Source organism: Drosophila mojavensis, unplaced genomic scaffold, assembly GCF_018153725.1.
Source record: "Drosophila mojavensis isolate 15081-1352.22 unplaced genomic scaffold, ASM1815372v1 contig_74, whole genome shotgun sequence".
Lineage (NCBI taxonomy): Eukaryota > Metazoa > Arthropoda > Insecta > Diptera > Drosophilidae > Drosophila > Drosophila mojavensis.
Window position 1 is genome coordinate 27,101,321 of NW_025318899.1, and position 19,666 is coordinate 27,120,986.

Consider the following 19,666-nt stretch of genomic DNA (forward strand, 5'->3'; position numbering starts at 1 on the left):
GCGCAGTTAGCAGAGCGCATTCTAATACGTGTGTGTGTATGTATGTTTGTCGAAAAGAAGTGCAGACTGATTAGAATATCAGATTAGAGGGTTCAGGGTATCTCCTAGTCGAGCAGTCTCGACTAGAGTCTTCTGACTTGTTTTACTATTATTATTCTATTTGTTTAATTTTATTTATTTATTTCTTAAAGCTATTAACAAAAACGAGAGTCAATTTTAATTTAAAAAAGCCTATACAAAGTACACGATATAATTTCAATAGTAACACCAACCCGATGGGGGTATTTTATTTGCCAGTCCGGCCGGTTATGCCCTTGTCTCACAGCCAAACATGGTCAGTGATACTATTGAAGCTATGAAAAGAAAGTGTTAGTAAGAAAGCTTAAAAAACAAAATATTAAAATGTAGGTTATAAACAATATCTAGCATAATTAAAATAATTCTTAAAATAATAATAAAAAATAAAATAATAATAATAATAATAATAATAATAAAAAAAAAATAAATAAATAAATAAATAAAATGAAAGGAGCTAAAAAAAAAAACAATAATAAAATAAAAAAAAAGAATAAAATAAGAAGAGATAAAGTATAGAAAAAGAAAAAGGACGGTAATAAAAGAAGTTGCAAGAAAAGTTAATAAAAAGAATGAGAAATAATAAAAAGAAAAGAGTAAGGGAAGAGCCAAAAATAGAGTATAAGAATAGAATTGAGAAATCACTAACACAACATTAGCAGCAAAAACGTATGCCAATGCTTATGCCTGGGCATTGTGAGTGATTTCCCTAAGATAAGCTGGTAGTAAACTTTTTATTTTAGGAGGAGAGAGCTCTAGGGAAAAAACGTGATAATATTTATTAAAATTAACACAAAGAACATGAAACGCACTGTGCAAAGAATAATCCCTAGTGCACACAGGTAAATGAAGCGGACGATAGTGTCTAGTTGCTCGGGACGGAACCAAAAAATTTAGACGACCCAACAAAGAGGACGAATCAATATCACCACTAATCAATTTATGCAGAAAAACAATTCCTAAAATTGTTCTGCGATTGGTTAGCGATGGAAGATCAATTAACTGGAGCCTACTATGATAAGACGGTAATCGTAAATTACTGTCCCATCTAAGGTCTCTTAAGGCAAAGAGAAGAAACTGTTTTTGGACCGATTCGATACGATCCTGATACAGTTTATGTTGCGGAGACCATACGACAGAGCAATACTCTAGGATAGGACGCACAAGCGAAGTAAATAAGCGCTTGGTAATAAAAGGATCTTTAAATTCCTTAGACCAACGTTTAATAAAGCCAAGCACACTTTTGGCTTCATTAATGATGGTAGAAATATGAAGATTAAAGTTAAGTTTACAGTCAAAGAACACACCAAGATCTTTGACTGTAAAGATGCGTTCTAAGGAAATATTGCTAATTTTATAATCAACAATTAGAGGAACGGTACGACTGAAGGTCATTGTCATACACTTTGAGCAATTTAGGTCAAGCTGGTTTGCCGCACACCAAAGTTGAAATGCATTTAGGTCATCTTGAAGGTGAAGATGTCCATTTGCCCTGGAGTATGGAAGGCAAAGTTTTACATCATCAGCATACATAAATATAGTGGAATACGAGATACAACTAGGAAGGTCATTTATAAAAAGGGAAAAGAGCAATGGGCCCAAATGGCTACCCTGAGGTACACCAGACGAAACAAAGATAAGTTTAGACATAGCTGTTCTCAGCAAGACTCTTTGGGTTCTACCCGTTAAATAGGATGAAATCCAAGAGACAAGACTGGGTGAAAATCCTAAACGTTCAAGCTTAAGAATTAGTATGTGATGATGAGCTGAGTCAAATGCTTTACTGAAGTCCGTATAAATAACATCGGTTTGCATTTTTTTTGGAAAAGCTGTCATTAACAAGCGAAGTGAACTCAAGTAAATTAGAGGACGTGGATCGATTTTGAACAAAACCATGTTGAGATGGTTGTATAATCGATTTGCAAAAGTGCTGCAAGGCCGATGTTATGATTTTCTCAAATAACTTCGGAATAGCAGATAATTTCGCGATGCCTCTATAATTGGAAATATCAGATCTTCCACCTTTTTTATATAAGGGAATGATGAAAGATTCTTTCCAAATTGAAGGGAACACAGAAGTATCCAAGGACAAGTTAAACAATTTTAGTAATTGTGACTGAAGAGAGACACTGCACTCTTTAATCACACAACTAGGAATATTATCAGCACCAGGAGAGAAAGATGATTTCAATGTCCTAATGGCTGCACCCAGAGAGGATGCAGTAACTTTGGGAGTATTTATAGATCCATATTCAGGAAGAGAATATGGATATGAGTTGCTGTAGAGATCAGCAGAAGAATAAGTGGATTGAAAAAAATCAGCAAATAGATCAGAGGAATCCTGATCATTGCATGTTTTTACACCTCCAAGGACAAATGAGGACGGCAAACCAGAGGATTTACGCTTCGAGTTTACAAATGAGAAAAATTGTTTGGGATCTCGAGTAAACTGACGTTTGCAACGTGTAAGATAATTCTCATAACAGCTAGAATTTAAAATATTGAAGTTTGACTTGGCAATGGAATATTTGGACCAGTCAATACTTGAACCAGACTTTTTGTAATTTTTAAAACATTTAGTTTTAATGTTTCTCAAGTTCGAAAGAGTTTTGGTGAACCAAGGTGGCTTATTTGAAACTGGCGAAATACGGCGGAGAGGGACACAAACATCCAGAATAGAGTTTAAGGTAGAATAAAAAAACGATGCCGCTAAATTAATATCAACCGACTCATATAGAATAGACCAGTCTGTTGAATTAATTAGTTCGTTAAGCAAAACGAAATTGCATTTACGATAACAGTGACTAAGTTTAGAAGGCATTGGAATAGTAGAGGGAGGATTATCGATAGTTAATAAAACCTCTAAAGTGGGGTGATATATATCCTCAGGTAAGGAGAAAGGAGTTGATCTCGCGACATTAATGAGCGAATCATGATTAACAAACACAAGATCAAGAGTACGATTAAGATGGTTTGAAATAGAGTTCATCTGAAACATAGACAGGTTAAACAATTCATCAAAAAAATAGTGATCAATTGTCGGAATAAAGTAATTTGCATTACAAGTTGAAGACCAAGAAGTGTTCGGAATATTAAAATCACCCAACACAAGAAGACAATCACTATCATTTACATGTTCATTAACTTGTTTAATACAATTTATGTGGTGAGCATAAACTTGTACATCAGAAGAGGGAGGGATATAAGAACATGTGATGTACAATGAGCACGATGGGAGAGTTAATTTAACCGCTATAATCTCCACATCATGAAGGGTCGAAAAGGTAAACAATTCAGAGTGGATAATGGACTTAACCGCAATTAACACCCCACCACCTCTACGCGACGAACGGTCGAGTCTATAAATAGTGAAATTACTTGAAAGAATTTCACTATTATGAATATTACTACTTAGCCATGTTTCAGTGAAAGCGATAATATCATATTGTACACTGAAACTATGCAAGAAAAGACTTTTAAGTTTTGAGTTTAAGCCACGTACATTTTGATAAATCAGGGACAGCTGAGAAGAGGTTTGTAAGTAATTTAGTTTTTTGGTACAACGTTTGATGAAGATTGCACCGAAAGTAAATTTACTGAAATAGGCATCGATCTGTTACGATTTTTGGGTTTAAATTCATGAACAACTACATGAGGTGGCCAGAAATTAGGGTCACAAAGGGTTTTAAAGTATTCTACAGGCACATTGATTTTGAACGAAGCAATTTCACGCGGTGTCGCAAAACTAAACTTCGATATAAAAACATTAGCCGGAATCTTATTTGAGATAAAAGCCGATACTGCCTCAATGGTAGTGTCAGATGAAAGCCTAGATAAGAAAACTTGCTTTCTAGGAGAGACAACAGATAAGGTAATGCTAGGAGAGGCTGACTTATTGTCACTCTTTGTTTGAGCAACAATAGAAGTAGCATCCAAATTTGGGACAGGGGCTTGAGATTCAATAGAAGCCTCAATAGGAGAAACAGATATGGGACAAGGTGAAGGAGGATCTAGAGAATTGGGAGCCGATGACAAAACAGAAGCGCAAGGTGAGGGAGGAGCAAGCGAATTAGTTATTTTTATTATTATTATTATTTTTTATTATTAAACCCTTTGTAGGATTATTTTTATTTGATTACTATATTTTTTAATTTTTAAACTTTTTGCAGGATTTCTTTTAATTATTTTTTTTTTTTTTTTTTGGTATTCTTTTTATAATTTGTAAATTTTTCAAAATTTTTCGTTTAGTTACGGCACTGACCAAAGAACACATAGATGAGACTTGTAGAACAAACTTTTTCACCACCGAAAAAATGTGCATGAGGGACTACTCACCTTCGTAGTTGCTCGGCTCCGTCTCTTATGGCTCGAGCAGTGAAAATACAACACTACAAAGTCATTTCGTTGCGAGCGCTCATACGAACTGGTCCCATTCTTATATGAAGCAAGGCTATGCGCTATTTGTCCTACTCTCTCTCTCACTCTATCTCTCTCTTTGGTCTCTCAAATCACCGAACTCAGCAGCGCACAAAAATTGAATTTTGTTCGCGATGATCCCAGCTCCTTCCCTTTGAAGTGAAGGGTATACCTAATCATAAAAGCGTTTGTCACGCCCATGCAAACAAAACTTAAGCGTTTGTATGGTTATTCGTGAGAAGGGTATGAAAGCGTTGATACTCATGGAAATGCTTTCGCGACGAGTGTGCACACAGACACATGAAACATGAGCATTAGTGGCCTGTGTGCGTAACTCTTGCTGCTTGTAGTAATTTTAAAGCCCAGCATTTGCATTTGGTCGATTTTGGGATATCACTTGTAGAAGCATTTGTATGCCTCTGTCCTTTACATGTGCGTATGTGTACATATGTCTTTGTGTGTATGCATGGGATCTGTGTGCATGCAATCTAAAATTGTGTGAACGATTTAGAGTTCGAAATACGAATTGCAGAATCGCATTTACATACATAGCAATATTTAATTAGCTAACTAAACTAATACTTTTGATATTTGTTTTTTTACTTGCATGATTTTTATGTCATCTTGACCTCTATATGTATGAACATATGCTTATTTTAAAAATTGCATATGAACATATGTATGTATATGCTTTGGAATATTTCGGGTTGCAGACTATAAATATATACTTCAAATGGGACATGAAATACACATGTCATATTAAGTCATAAAGGCCCATTCGACAGTCACTTTACAATGCAAACCATACATAATTTACAAACTATTAAATCGCGAGACAATTATCTTCCCATTCCATACATACATACCCATATGCAAATGTATATACATATACATATGTATATACATGTATGTATGTATGTTTGTGAGCACAAAATCGACCAAATGCAAATGCTGGGCTTTAAAATTACTACAAGCAGCAAGAGTTACGCACACAGGCCACGAATGCTCATGTTTCCAGAGACTGCAAGTGTGTGTGTCTGTGTGCACACTCGTCGCGAAAGCATTTCCATGAGTATCAACGCTTTCATACTCTTCTCACGAATAACCATACAAACGCTTACGTTTTGTTTGCATGAGCGTGACAAACGCTTTTATGATTAGGTATACCCTTCACTTCAAAGGGAAAGATCTGGGATCATCGCGAACAAAATTCAATTTTTGTGCGCTGCTGAGTTCGATGATTTGAGAGACCAAAGAGAGAGATAGAGTGAGAGAGAGAGTAGGACAAATAGCGCATAGCCTTGCTTCATATAAGAATGGGACCAGTTCGTTTGAGCGCTCGCAACGAACTGACTTTGTAGTGTTGTATTTTCACTGCTCGAGCCGTAAGAGACGGAGCCGAGCAACTACGAAGGTGAGTAGTCCCTCATGCACATTTTTTCGGTGGTGAAAAAGTTTGTTCTACATGTCTCATCTATGTGTTCTTTGGTCAGTGGTTACGGTTTGAGCTCGGTGCAAAAGTGAACTAAATTATTTCAATGTCGAAAAACTTACTTACTATTCAATTCGATGCCTACTATGTTATCGATATAATTTTCTACATTAAATCTGCTGTTCATTGTTTCCAAGCTGCTGCTATTTACCGTTTCCAGTGGATATAAGAAAATATTAATAATCGTCTCGTAGAATTGCTTCCTGTGGAGATATATATATTAGTAATGCTCTCACATGGTCGTAAAACCTTCTTTGAATAGTTGACGGGAATATTATTTCTTTTATATTATTTCATTGAATTACTAATTGTATTGATTTACGTGTTTGTATTACCACGTGTGTTATTGCGTTGTCTGTTATAGAATTACTGAATTACCAATTACTAGTTGTATTATCTTTTGTTACCGAACTTGGGAAGCCCTCAGGATCCTTTTTGGTGTAAGACCTACTTAGGTGAGGGTGGTTCCACAATCATCTCGTCTCTCTCTTACTTTCGTTTCATTTATTTATTTATTTTACTTTTTTCTTTTATATATTGTTGCCAGACTTATTCTCTTCCGAAAGGGAAGCCCAAAGTATTCCTCTTTGGTTCTAAGACCTACTAGGGTAAGGGTTATTTTTGCATATTTATGCTTTGCTTGTTGATTAGAGATTTCCAGACAACCGTCTTTTAATTTTGTTATATAGTTAGTGCTTTAAACTTAACGTTGACCACTATATTTCTTTTAATTTATACGGAAACCCATCATTCAACACAGGTGGAAATGGTGGGGTTTATTTTTTATGACATTTGTCTTACGGCAAGGATTTGAACCTCGATACGAGAATCAATCTCGTACCACCATTATGCCTGCAAATTTCTTGTATTTTCGTTTTAAGACTCGTCTCGGCACGGATTTGAGCCTAGGTATTGCCAATACCACCATTTAGCCACGATTTCTTTTATGTTATAGAATTATCTAGTGCACCAACACTTGCTAGAAATTATGTTATTATTTATTGTATTATGTTATGGCAAGGATTTTCACCCCATTACTTTGCAAATCGCAGAAGTACTTCGTAATTTTGCCAACAATTGCCCAATTGGATTGGAACAATTTATTTGTACTTGCTTTTTTAATAAGTTATTTTTATAGAATTATTGACCCGTCACCATTTCCCTTTATTTCCGTGAAGAATGTGGGTCCCTGCTCGGGCGCCAGTTAAGCGCTCCCATACTAGAGTACTAGTGATTGGAGGACGCTGTGTTGGGTTCTTGTGAATATATAACAACTTTGTGTTCAATGAAATAATATATTTTATACAATTTGGAACAATAGGTCTAAACTCTCTCTAGTCCGAATATAAACTGAACTAAAACTGTTCAACTGGTTAGGTTCTCCCCTTGAATGTCTGACTGGACTCTCCAGCCTCCTTAGATTGTCGAAAGTCTTAACTTATATATGATCTACTCAATAATACCTTTCATTTGATGTATAATACGTATGTAAATATGTACTTGTATAGGTACATATACATATGTATTTAATTATATGCTTGGGCGCTTGTCCAGGGCACTTGCGCTGTGCACTTACCCGTACCTATTCAGCAGGTAATGTGAGGGGGAGACAGATACAAATATAACATAATCACTGTATATATGTACATACATATGTTTATTTGTATATAGATGTATTATTGTCACTTTTACCTGCACCCATAGATATAACACTTAGTATAGGTTTACTATTTATTTATTTTATAGAATCTGCACTTAGGTTAGACCTTAAATCGGTCAGCATAAGCTTAAGAGCAGAAAATGTCCTTTCTACCGAAACCTGCGTGGCAGGCACCGAGTGAACTATCTTGGCAAGACGGTACAATCGTGGATAAGTAAACTTTTTGTCCTCCCAATAGTACATAATGTCCACGTTTATGTCTATTGGCCTCTCGATTCTGGCCAATTTGAGCTCCGGTTCGTCTTCTTCCTCAGACTCTATATAGTCAGACGCAACCTCAATGGAGTTCAAATAGGCGTTCAAAAATGAGCATGGTCTTTGCGATGTCATTTCAAGCCATCGTCCTATCTATTAGGCTCACCTTTTTATTTAAGGCAAGTATTTGGCGCATCAATGCTACCAAATGATTTTTGGTTGCCGGCAGCTGAAGTGGATTCTTCAGAAGAATCCGCCGAATTCTGGGATTCGAATAAATTAAAGAGAGAATGACTTTATTTGTTGTGAGTATTTCCTCACGCTTCTCCATTAAAAGTGACTTGTGCAAATATTTAAAAATAGACAGCCTATCGTCTACAGCACATCACCACCGGACATTAGGTACCGTTGAAAGAAGTCCTAGAACATTCAATGAGTACATTCGTTCATATATATCAATAGATAAAACTGACTGGGACGTATGGTTACAGTATTTCGTGTATTGTTTTAACACAACACCATCAGTAACTCATAATTATTGTCCATATGAACTTGTATTTGGAAGGCAAAGTAACCTTCCAATAAATTTTAATACCATAGAGGTAATTGAACCATTATATAATATAGATGATTATGCTAAAGAAGTTAAGTATAGACTAGAATATGCGCATAAGAGAGCTAAATATTGTAAGAACAAGTAAGAAAGCTCTAGTCGAGACTACTCGACTACGAGATCCCCTGAACCCTTGGAATAATAGCTATTTCAATAATTTTTCGCGTCTTTCAGCTTACACAAGAAACACGCACACACACACACACACACGCACGCACGCACACACAGGCATACATACACACACATACATACACACATACACACACACACACACACACACACATACACAAACAATTACATACATATACACACACAAGCATAAACACGCATGGGCGGCAGTGAGCGCTTACTATGAGAACTTAATTGCTTAATAACTTTTTTGTGGACGTACGATCTTCATGAAACTTTCAGATTATGATTATGACATGGATATGCATGTAATTGCCAAAGCACAAGTCTCTAGTATTTGAAATACGCTTTTTACAAAAGTGAGGGTGAGGGGGTAAATTTTAACAAAAACCGAAATTGTATAAATTGCATATAAGCATACATTAAAAATTTGGAGACTCTAGCAATAAAGGTGTAGAAGATATAATTTTATAACTGGTTTTCGATAAGGTTTTTTATCGATAAAAAAAGATCGGGATGAGTTATCGATTTTTAATGATAAACTTGATATGCGCGCTGTAATTACGAACATTTAAAAAAAAATTTGAAGTCTCTAGCTCTTATATCTTCTGAAATCGACGCGTTCATACATACGGACAGACGGACAGACGGACAGACGGACGGACGGACAGACGGACAGACGGACAGACAGACGGACAGGGCCAAATCAACTCAGCTCGTCGCCCTGATCAAGAATATATATACTTTGTGGGGTCTGCCACGCCTCCTTCTGCCTGTTACATACATTTCAACAAAACCATTATACCCTGATTTCCCATTAAAAATGGGTTCAGGGTATAAAAACATAAGATAAAACAAAAAGAGATAAATGATAAGAAATTATTAGACTCTAAATTAAAAGTAGGAGACCGGGTTTATCGAAAAAACGAAACAGGTCATAAACTGGAACCTTCTTATATAGGACCTTTTGAGGTCACTAGTATTGAAAACAATAGTAATATAGTTATAAAAACCCAAATAATAAGAATAAAACACAGAAAGTTCATAGGGATAGACTAAAAAATTTTTTTTAATAATTAATGTTTTTCTTTTAATGTCGTTTAAGCCAATTACTGGTAAATCAAAAAAACATTTTTTTAAAAATTAATTAACCAAAATTAAAACAATATATATATATATAAATATATAGATATACTAATGTATAAAAAAATGAAAATAAAACCTTTGTTTTCTCTTGCTAAATTTTAAATTACACAAAAATATATAAATCAAAATATGATAATAATAATAAAACAACATTTTTGTTTCACCTAAATATAATAAAATGAACAAAATAAAATAAAAAACAAGTAAGAAGACTCTAGTCGAGACTGCTCGACTAGGAGATACCCTGAACCCTCTAATCTGATATTCCAATCAGTCTGCACTTCTTTTCGACACACATACATACACACACACGTATTAGAATGCGCTCTGCTAACTGCGCTTGGGCTGCGCTGTGGTGTAGTAACATTATAAGAATTTATTTGTTGAATAATTTAATTCCTAGATGTACAATCTTAATGAAAGTTTCAGGGCGTAATTATATGGTGAAAATGTATGTACATTCCAAAGCACATGTCTCTAGTACTTAAAATACGCCTTTTACAAAGGTGAGGGTGAGGGGGTGGATATAGGGGTGGGGGGTAAATTACAACAAAAATCGAAATTATATAAAATATATATAAGTCTACATTTTAAATTTGCAAGCTCTAGCTCTAAAGGTGTAGGAGATATAATTAAATAACTAGCTTTCGATAAGGTTTTTGATCGATACTAAAATATCGGGAGTAGTTATTGATATATAAAGAAAAACTTGATATGCGCGTGATATACACGGACCTGGGAAAAAAAAAATTTAAAGTCTCTAGCTCCTATATCTTCTGAAATCGACGCGTTCATACATACGGACGGACGGACGGACAGACAGACGGACAGGGCCAAATCGACTTACCTCGTCGCCCTGATCAAGAATATATATACTTTGTGGGGTCTGCCACGCCTCCTTCTGTCTGTTACTTTTAACAAAATCGTTATATGATTTCCCATTTTCAATGGGTTCAGGGTATAACAAGAAAGAAAGCTCTAGTCGAGACTATTCGACTACGAGATCCCCTGAACCCTTGGAGTAATAGCTATTTCAATAATTTTTCGCGTCTTTCTGCTTACACAAGAAACACACACACACGCACGCACACATAGGCATACATACACACACACACACTCACATACACAAATAATTACATACATATACACACACAAGCATAAAACGCATGGGCGGCAGTGAGCGCTTACTATGAGAACTTAATTGCTTAATAACTTTTTTTGTGGACGTACGATCTTCATGAAGCTTTCAGATTATGATTATAACATGAATATGCATGTAATTGCCAAAGCACAGCAGTCTCTAGTATTTGAAATACGCTTTTTACAAAAGTGTGGGTGAGGGGGTGAATTTAAGGGTGGGGGTAAATTTCATCAAAAACCGAAATTGTATAAATTGCATATAAGCATACATTAAAAATTTGGAGACTCTAGCAATAAAGGTGTAGAAGATATAATTTTATAACTGGTTTTCGATAAGGTTTTTTATCGATAAAAAAAGATCGGGATGAGTTATCGATTTTTAATGATAAACTTGATATGCGCGCTGTAATTACGGACATTTTAAAAAATATTTGAAGTCTCTAGCTCTTATATCTTCTGAAATCGACGCGTTCATACATACGGACAGACGGACGGACGGACAGACGGACAGACGGACAGGGCCAAATCAACTCAGCTCGTCGCCCTGATCAAGAATATATATACTTTGTGGGGTCTGCCACGCCTCCTTCTGCCTGTTACATACATTTCAACAAAACCATTATATCCTGATTTCCCATTTTCAATGGGTTCAGGGTATAACAAGTAAGAAGACTCTAGTCGAGACTGCTCGACTAGGAGATACCCTGAACGCTCTAATCTGATATTCTAATCAGTCTGCACTTCTTTTCGACACACATACATACACACGCACGTATTAGAACGCGCTCTGCTAACTGCGCAGTAAGCAGCGACTGCGCTTAGGCTGCGCTGTAGTGTGGGCAACATTATAAGAATTTATTTGTTGAATAATTTGATTTCTACACGTATAATCTTAATGAAACTTTTAGAGCGTAATCATATGGAAACAAGTAAGACGGCTCTAGTCGAGACTTCTCGACTAGGAGATACCCTGAACCCTCCAAGCTGATATTCTAATCATTCTGCACTTCTTCTATGCACACATACATACACATGCATCCAGACGCACGTATAACAACGCGCTCTGCTGACAGCGCAGTAAGCAGTGACTGCGCTTGGGCTGCGCTGCAATGTGGGCAATATTATACGAATTTATTTGTTAAATTATTTAATTTCTAGACGCACAATCTTAATGAAACTTTCAGGGCGTAATCATATGGTGAAAATGTGTGTACATTCTAAAGCACACGTCTCTAGTACTTGAAATATGCCTTTTACAAAGGTGAGGGTGAGGGGGTGGATATAGGGGTGGGGGGTAAATTACAACAAAAATCGAAATTATATAAAATACATATAAGTCTACATTTAAAATTTGGAAGCTCTAGCTTTAAAGGTGTAGGAGATATAATTAAATAACTAGCTTTCGATAAGGTTTTTAATCGATAATAAAATATCGGGAGTAATTATCGATATATAAAGAAAAACTTGATATGCGCGTGATATACACGGACCTAGGAAAAAAATTTCAAGTCTCTAGCTCTTATATCTTCTGAGATCGACGCGTTCATACATACGGACGGACGGACGGACAGGGCCAAATCGATCCTGATCAAGGGCCTGATCAAGGATATATATAGTTTGTCGGGTCTGCTACGCCTCCTTCTGCCTGTTACATACTTTTAACAAAATCGTTATACCCTGATTTCCCATTTTCAATGGGTTCAGGGTATAACAAGTAAGAAAGCTCTAGTCGAGACTACTCGACTACGAGATCCCCTGAACCCTTGGAGTAATAGCTATTTCAATAATTTTTCGCGTCTTTCTGCTTACACAAGAAACACGCACACACGCAACACACACACACACACACACACACACACGCACGCACGCACACACAGGCATACATACACACACAAACATACACACACATACACACTAACACACATATATTAAGAACAAGTAAGAAGACTCTAGTCGAGGCTGCTCGCTAGGAGATACCCTGAACCCTCTAATCTGATATTCTAATCAGTCTGCTTTTCTTTTTGACACACATACATACACACGCACGTATTAGAACGCGCTCTGCTAGCTGCGAGGTAAGCAGCGACTGCGCTTGGGCTGCGCTGCAGTGTGGGAAACATTATAAGAATTTATTTGTTGAACAATTTAATTTCTAGACGTGCAATCTTAATGAAACTTTCAGAGCGTAATCATATGGTGAAAATGTATGTACATTCCAAAGCACATGTCTCTAGTACTTGAAATACGCCTTTTACAAAGGTGAGGGTGAGGGGGTGGATATAGGGGTGGGGGGTAAATTACAAAAAAAAAACCGAAATTATATAAAATACATATAAGTGTATATTTAAAATTTGCAAGCTCTAGCTCTAAAGGTGTAGGAGATATAATTAAATAACTAGCTTTCGACAAGGTTTTTGATCGGTAATAAAATATTGGGAGTAGTTATCGATATATAAAGAAAAACTTGATATGCGCGTGACATACACGGACCTAGGAAAAAAAATTTCAAGTCTCTAGCTCTTATTACTTCTGAAATCGACGCGTTCATACATACGGACGGCGGACGGGCGGACGGACAGACGGACAGACAGACGGACAGGGCCAAATCGACTCAGCTCGTCGCTCTGATCAAGAATATATATACTTTGTGGGGTCTGCCACACACACTCACATACACAAATAATTACATACATATACACACACAAGCATAAAACGCATGGGCGGCAGTGAGCGCTTACTATGAGAACTTAATTGCTTAATAACTTTTTTTGTGGACGTACGATCTTCATGAAGCTTTTAGATTAAGATTACAAGTAAGAAGACTCTAGTCGAGACTGCTCGACTAGGAGATACCCTGAACCCTCTAATCTGATATTCTAATCACTCTGCACTTCTTTTCGGCACACATACATACACATCTACGTATTAGAACGCGCTCTGCTAACTGCGCAGTAAGCAGCGACTGCGCTTGTGCTGCGCTGCAGTGTGGGCAACATTATAAGGATTTATTTGTTGAATATTTTAATTTCTAGACGTACAATCTTAATGAAACTTTCAGAACATAATCATAATATTCAAATGTATGCACATTCCAAAGCACAAGTCTCTAGTACTTGAAATACGCCTTTTACAAAGGTGTGGGTGAGGGGGTGGATATAGGGGTGAGGGGTAAATTACAACAAAAATCGAAATTATATAAAATGCATATAAGTCTACATATAAAATTTGGAAGCTCTAGCTCTAAAGGTATAGGAGGTATAATTAAACAACTAGCTTTCGATAAGGCTTTTGATCGATAATAAATTATCGGGAGTAGTTATCGATATAAAAAGAAAAACTTGATATGCGCGTGATATACACGGACCTAGGAAAAAAAATTTGAAGTCTCTAGCTCCTATATCTTCTGAAATCGACGCGTTCATACATACGGACGGACGGACGGACGGACGGACGGACGGACGGACGGACGGACGGACGGACGGACGGACAGACAGACGGACAGGGCCAAATCGACTTAGCTCGTCGCCCTGATCAAGAATATATATACTTTGTGGGGTCTGCCACGCCTCCTTCTGTCTGTTACATACTTTTAACAAAACCATTATACCCTGATTTCCCATTATCAATGGGTTCAGGGTATAATAACATGAATATGCATGTAATTGCCAAAGCACAGCAGTCTCTAGTATTTGAAATACGCTTTTTACAAAAGTGATGGTGAGGGGGTGAATTTAAGGGTGGGGGTAAATTTCAACAAAAACCGAAATTGTATAAATTGCATATAAGCATACATTAATAATTTGGAGACTCTAGCAATAAAGGTGTAGAAGATATAATTTTATAACTGGTTTTCGATAAGGTTTTTATCGATAAAAAAAGATCGGGATGAGTTATCGATTTTTAATGATAAACTTGATATGCGCGCTGTAATTACGGACATTTTAAAAAATATTTGAAGTCTCTAGCTCTTATATCTTCTGAAATCGACGCGTTCATACATACGGACGGACGGACGGACGGACAGACGGACAGACGGATAGGGCCAAATCAACTCAGCTCGTCGCCCTGATCAAGAATATATATACTTTGTGGGGTCTGCCACACCTCCTTCTGCCTGTTACATACATTTCAACAAAACCATTATACCCTGATTTCCCATTTTCTATGGGTTCAGGGTATAAAAATGCCCATTTAGTATGTCTGAAATTTCAATTTCGATGTATTTAAAAATATAAATAAAATACCAAACTCATTTAATAAAATATAAAAATATTTTGAAACAATTAAAAAAGTCAACATCAGTTGCACCGATCGGGATTCGATTTCTCGATCGATCGTCATGCAGCTAACACACTACGCCACCTCACTCCTGCAAGTGGCGCTGGCAAAACCGAAATAGATTCACTGCTGCAGCGCCATTTACCAAAACTAAACGAAACTAACTGCTGATGTGATTCTAAAAATCTGCTCGAATAACCAAACTATTAAAAACGCACATTAAGTATGGTTAAAATTTAAATTTCGGTCCTTCGATGGGCCAGTGTATAATATATTTATAAAAAAATGTAGACAGCAACTTGCGGTCTCTCTGAAGTGAATATGAAGTGCTGGCACCAGTGTTCAATTTTGTACTGATTTATTAAATTTAACATCAACGCAAGCGCAGCTTGCACAGTAGAGAGCGCACCTATGCGCATCTAACCGCGAGCAGCGAGAGAGCGATCTTTTGGAGAGCGACACTCCCGTGCTAGCGCGTACAACAACAACTTCTCTGTACAGTGGTTCAGCTTCAATTACTTAACCTATACAATTTCGATAATAATTCAATTTCTTAATATATATATATAACAATATATAATATAATATAATAATATAAGTTAACGACAGACCCTACAAAAGGGCATTGCACCGGCCCAATTATATCACGGCTCCAGTGCATGCACTTTTGACACGTGCGCTTTGTCAGCAGAATGCAACAGCAACGCAACCGCAACCGTGGGAGCCTATCGTCAGCAATATTAATAAGATCAATGCACTTGGCCAAAACACATTCTGGTCAACGTGCGCATTTCCGCCACGAGCGCCGAGTCAGCGCACCGATCAGCAACCACCGTGAGAGTCATCGTGTCACAAGACACCTATTCAGCAGCAACAGCAGTGACCACGGCGGCAGCGACGCCAATAGCAGCAGCGGCAGCTTTCATATAAATATTACTTGTATAATTATTCTTAAGTTAGTTCTAATCCAGCTCCGAAAGAAAATAAATGTTTTTTAATACAAAAATCGCTTCCGAATATTTAATTGGCGCCCGAGCAGGGACCCGCGTTCGTTACCACAGAAAAGTTTACGCGTCGAAAAACATAGTACCAACTATTGTTCGCGAGAGCACCTATAACGAAATATAGCTGCTAGTGAACGCGACGAAAATCTTTAGTGCCTAATCCGCAGCCACATCGTGAATGAGTGACTCTAACTACGTAAACGTGGTACGTTCGTCGGTCAAAAAAACCATTGTTGCCACCCTATAAGTGTCCGTCCGTAGGGTACCGCGAAATCGGAGTGCGTCGCAGGATCTTCAGTAACGGATAAATCACTAGCACTGGAATCTGAGGAAAGAGAGAAATCCGGACCACCATCGCGGGAGTCAACAATGCTGAAAATTATCTTGTAAGCATAGTAAATAAGATTTGAAAACAAAAACAAAGAAACTAGAAAAGAAAAGAATTAAAACAAATCAAGAAATATTAGTAATTAAGAAAAGAACAAGTAAGAAGACTCTAGTCGAGACTGCTCGACTAGGAGATACCCTGAACCCTCTAATCTGATATTCTAATCACTCTGCACTTCTTTTCGGCACACGTACATACACATCCACGTATTAGAACGCGCTCTGCTAACTGCGCTTGTGCTGCGCTGCAGTGTGGGCAACATTATAAGGATTTATTTGTTGAATATTTTAATTTCTAGACGTACAATCTTAATGAAACTTTCAGAACATAATCATAATATTTAAATGTATGTACATTCCAAAGCACAAATCTCTAGTACTTGAAATACGCCTTTTACAAAGGTGAGGGTGAGGGGGTGGATATAGGGGTGGGGGGTAAATTACAACAAAAATCGAAATTATATAAAATACATATAAGTCTACATATAAAATTTGGAAGCTCTAGCTCTAAAGTTGTAGGAGATATAATTAAATAACTAGCTTTCGATAAGGTTTTTGATCGATAATAAATTATCGGGAGTAGTTATCGATATAAAAAGAAAAACTTGATATGCGCGTGATATACACGGACCTAGGAAAAAAAATTTCAAGTCTCTAGCTCTTATATCTTCGGAAATCGACGCGTTCATACATACGGACGGACGGACGGACGGACAGACAGACGGACAGGGCTAAATCGACTTAGCTCGTCGCCCTGATCAAGAATATATATACTTTGTGGGGTCTGCCACGCCTCCTTCTGTCTGCTACATACTTTTAACAAAACCATTATACCCTGATTTCCCATTTTCAATGGGTTCAGGGTATAATAACAAGAATTAAACAACAAATATTAAGAATTAAACAATTAATATTAATTAAGAAGAAATAACAAGAAATATTAAACATTAACACTTAATAATTAAGAAAAACTCTGAAATTGTACTACTGAGCGATAATTGCGTTGCTCGGTATAGCGTATAGCCCGTAAAGCTATACAAAAATAGCCAGGAAGATCACTGCGTTGATCGCTTAGGAATTTACCATTTACTAACACAAAATCAAAATCCTGAGAACATTTTCTGAAAACAAACCACCATCATTTTCCGTTTCGATAAAAATTCTTTAAATCTGTCCGTGACCATTGACGAACTAACGACCGCATTCTCTAAGATAAACATGCCACCACCAGAGAATACACTCCCGTCCACCAGCACAGGTGCCACAAGGCAAACCTTTCTGACTGAACCAATTGAGAATACGATAGAGAGATACCTTAGGAAGATATTGTCCGAGAAAGGCGATGAGTTACTTAAAACAGGTACAACCGTTTCAGTTAAGCAAGATCAGACGATTCTACCAGAACATATGGGACGAATCAACGAGTTAGACAAGTTGCCAGACGTTGTAAGGGTTTTAAAAGACTTTTCCGGGAATAGAGCAGAATTCACTTCATGGCGCAAAAGCGTAGACAGGATATTCGAGGCATACTCTACCGTACAGGGAACACCAAAGCACTATGGTATCTTAATGGTAGTAAGAAGCAAAGTAGTTGGCGAAGCCGATGCTGTATTAGAAGCATATAACACACCACTAAATTGGAAAGCCATATCTCAATGTCTCACTGATCATTTTGCAGACCGTAGAGATCTTAACCCTTTATATGGCACCACGTCCGATTTTGATTCGGTTTTTTTTATTAGATAGAAAACTGAAAATAAAAAATACACTTTTTTTTCGTTTTTCAAAATTTTGATTCAGTACGATTTTATAAAGGAACAAGTAAGACGGCTCTAGTCGAGACTTCTCGACTAGGAGATACCCTGAACCCTCCAAGCTGATATTCTAATCATTCTGCACTTCTTCTATGCACACATACATACACATGCATCCAGACGCACGTATAACAACGCGCTCTGCTGACAGCGCAGTAAGCAGTGACTGCGCTTGGGCTGCGCTGCAATGTGGGCAATATTATACGAATTTATTTGTTAAATTATTTAATTTCTAGACGCACAATCTTAATGAAACTTTCAGAGCGTAATCATATGGTGAAAATGTGTGTACATTCTAAAGCACACGTCTCTAGTACTTGAAATACGCCTTTTACAAAGGTGAGGGTGTGGGGGTGGATATAGGGGTGGGGGTAAATTACAACAAAAATCGAAATTATATAAAATACATATAAGTCTACATTTAAAATTTGGAAGCTCTAGCTTTAAAGGTGTAGGAGATATAATTAAATAACTAGCTTTCGATAAGGTTTTTAATCGATAATAAAATATCGGGAGTAGTTATCGATATATAAAGAAAAACTTGATATGCGCGTGATATACACGGACCTAGGAAAAAAAATTTCAAGTCTCTAGCTCTTATATCTTCTGAAATCGACGCGTTCATACATACGGACGGACGGACGGACGGACGGACGGACGGACGGACGGACGGACGGACGGACGGACAGACAGACGGACAGGGTCAAATCGACTCAGCTCGTCGCCCTGATCAAGAATATATATACTTTGTGGGGTCTGCCACGCCTCCTTCTGCCTGTTACATACTTTTAACAAAACCATTATACCCTGATTTCCCATTTTCAATGGGTTCAGGGTATAAAAAGGATTTGTTGCAGATATGCAACAGATGTGCTTAAGGGGAAAAAAAATTACTGATAGTTCTCTGGGTATTTAGAAGAACGTAATATTTAATTTGGATTTTCTTAAACTATTTAACATATTATTATATTTATTTAATGACTATACGACTATTTATCTTAATAATATATTTATTAAACTTTAATTTAAGTGGAAATTTTTAAAACAATTGTTTCTCTTGTTGAAACATAAGGCCACTTCACATTTCCCACACATTACTTGCGAGAATCCCGTACACTTCGGGTACTTGCACCTTATTCGTTTTTCACCCCACAAAGGCCAATGTCCAAATTCATCCTGCCGTACCATTCGATTTGGCACGCGTTGCGTAGGACCTCTTTGTTTTTTTGCTGCAATTCGTTCTCGAGCATAGAACTT

The 19,666-nt window shown here is 37.0% G+C and overlaps 1 long non-coding RNA gene across 3 annotated transcripts; it reads right to left on the reverse strand.

Annotated features, from left to right (window-relative positions):
* Nucleotides 1-235: 235 nt before the first annotated feature.
* LOC122757585 lies at nt 236-7,242 on the reverse strand. 3 transcript variants are annotated; one of them, XR_006357682.1, is made up of 3 exons: nt 6,391-7,242; nt 6,050-6,186; nt 236-353 (listed from the first exon to the last, which is right to left on the reverse strand). It is a non-coding gene; the product is annotated as an uncharacterized LOC122757585 (long non-coding RNA). The 3 variants fall into 3 exon arrangements; XR_006357681.1 differs by having other exon boundaries at nt 6,046-6,186; XR_006357683.1 differs by having other exon boundaries at nt 6,046-6,186; nt 6,362-7,242.
* Nucleotides 7,243-19,666: the final 12,424 nt, after the last annotated feature.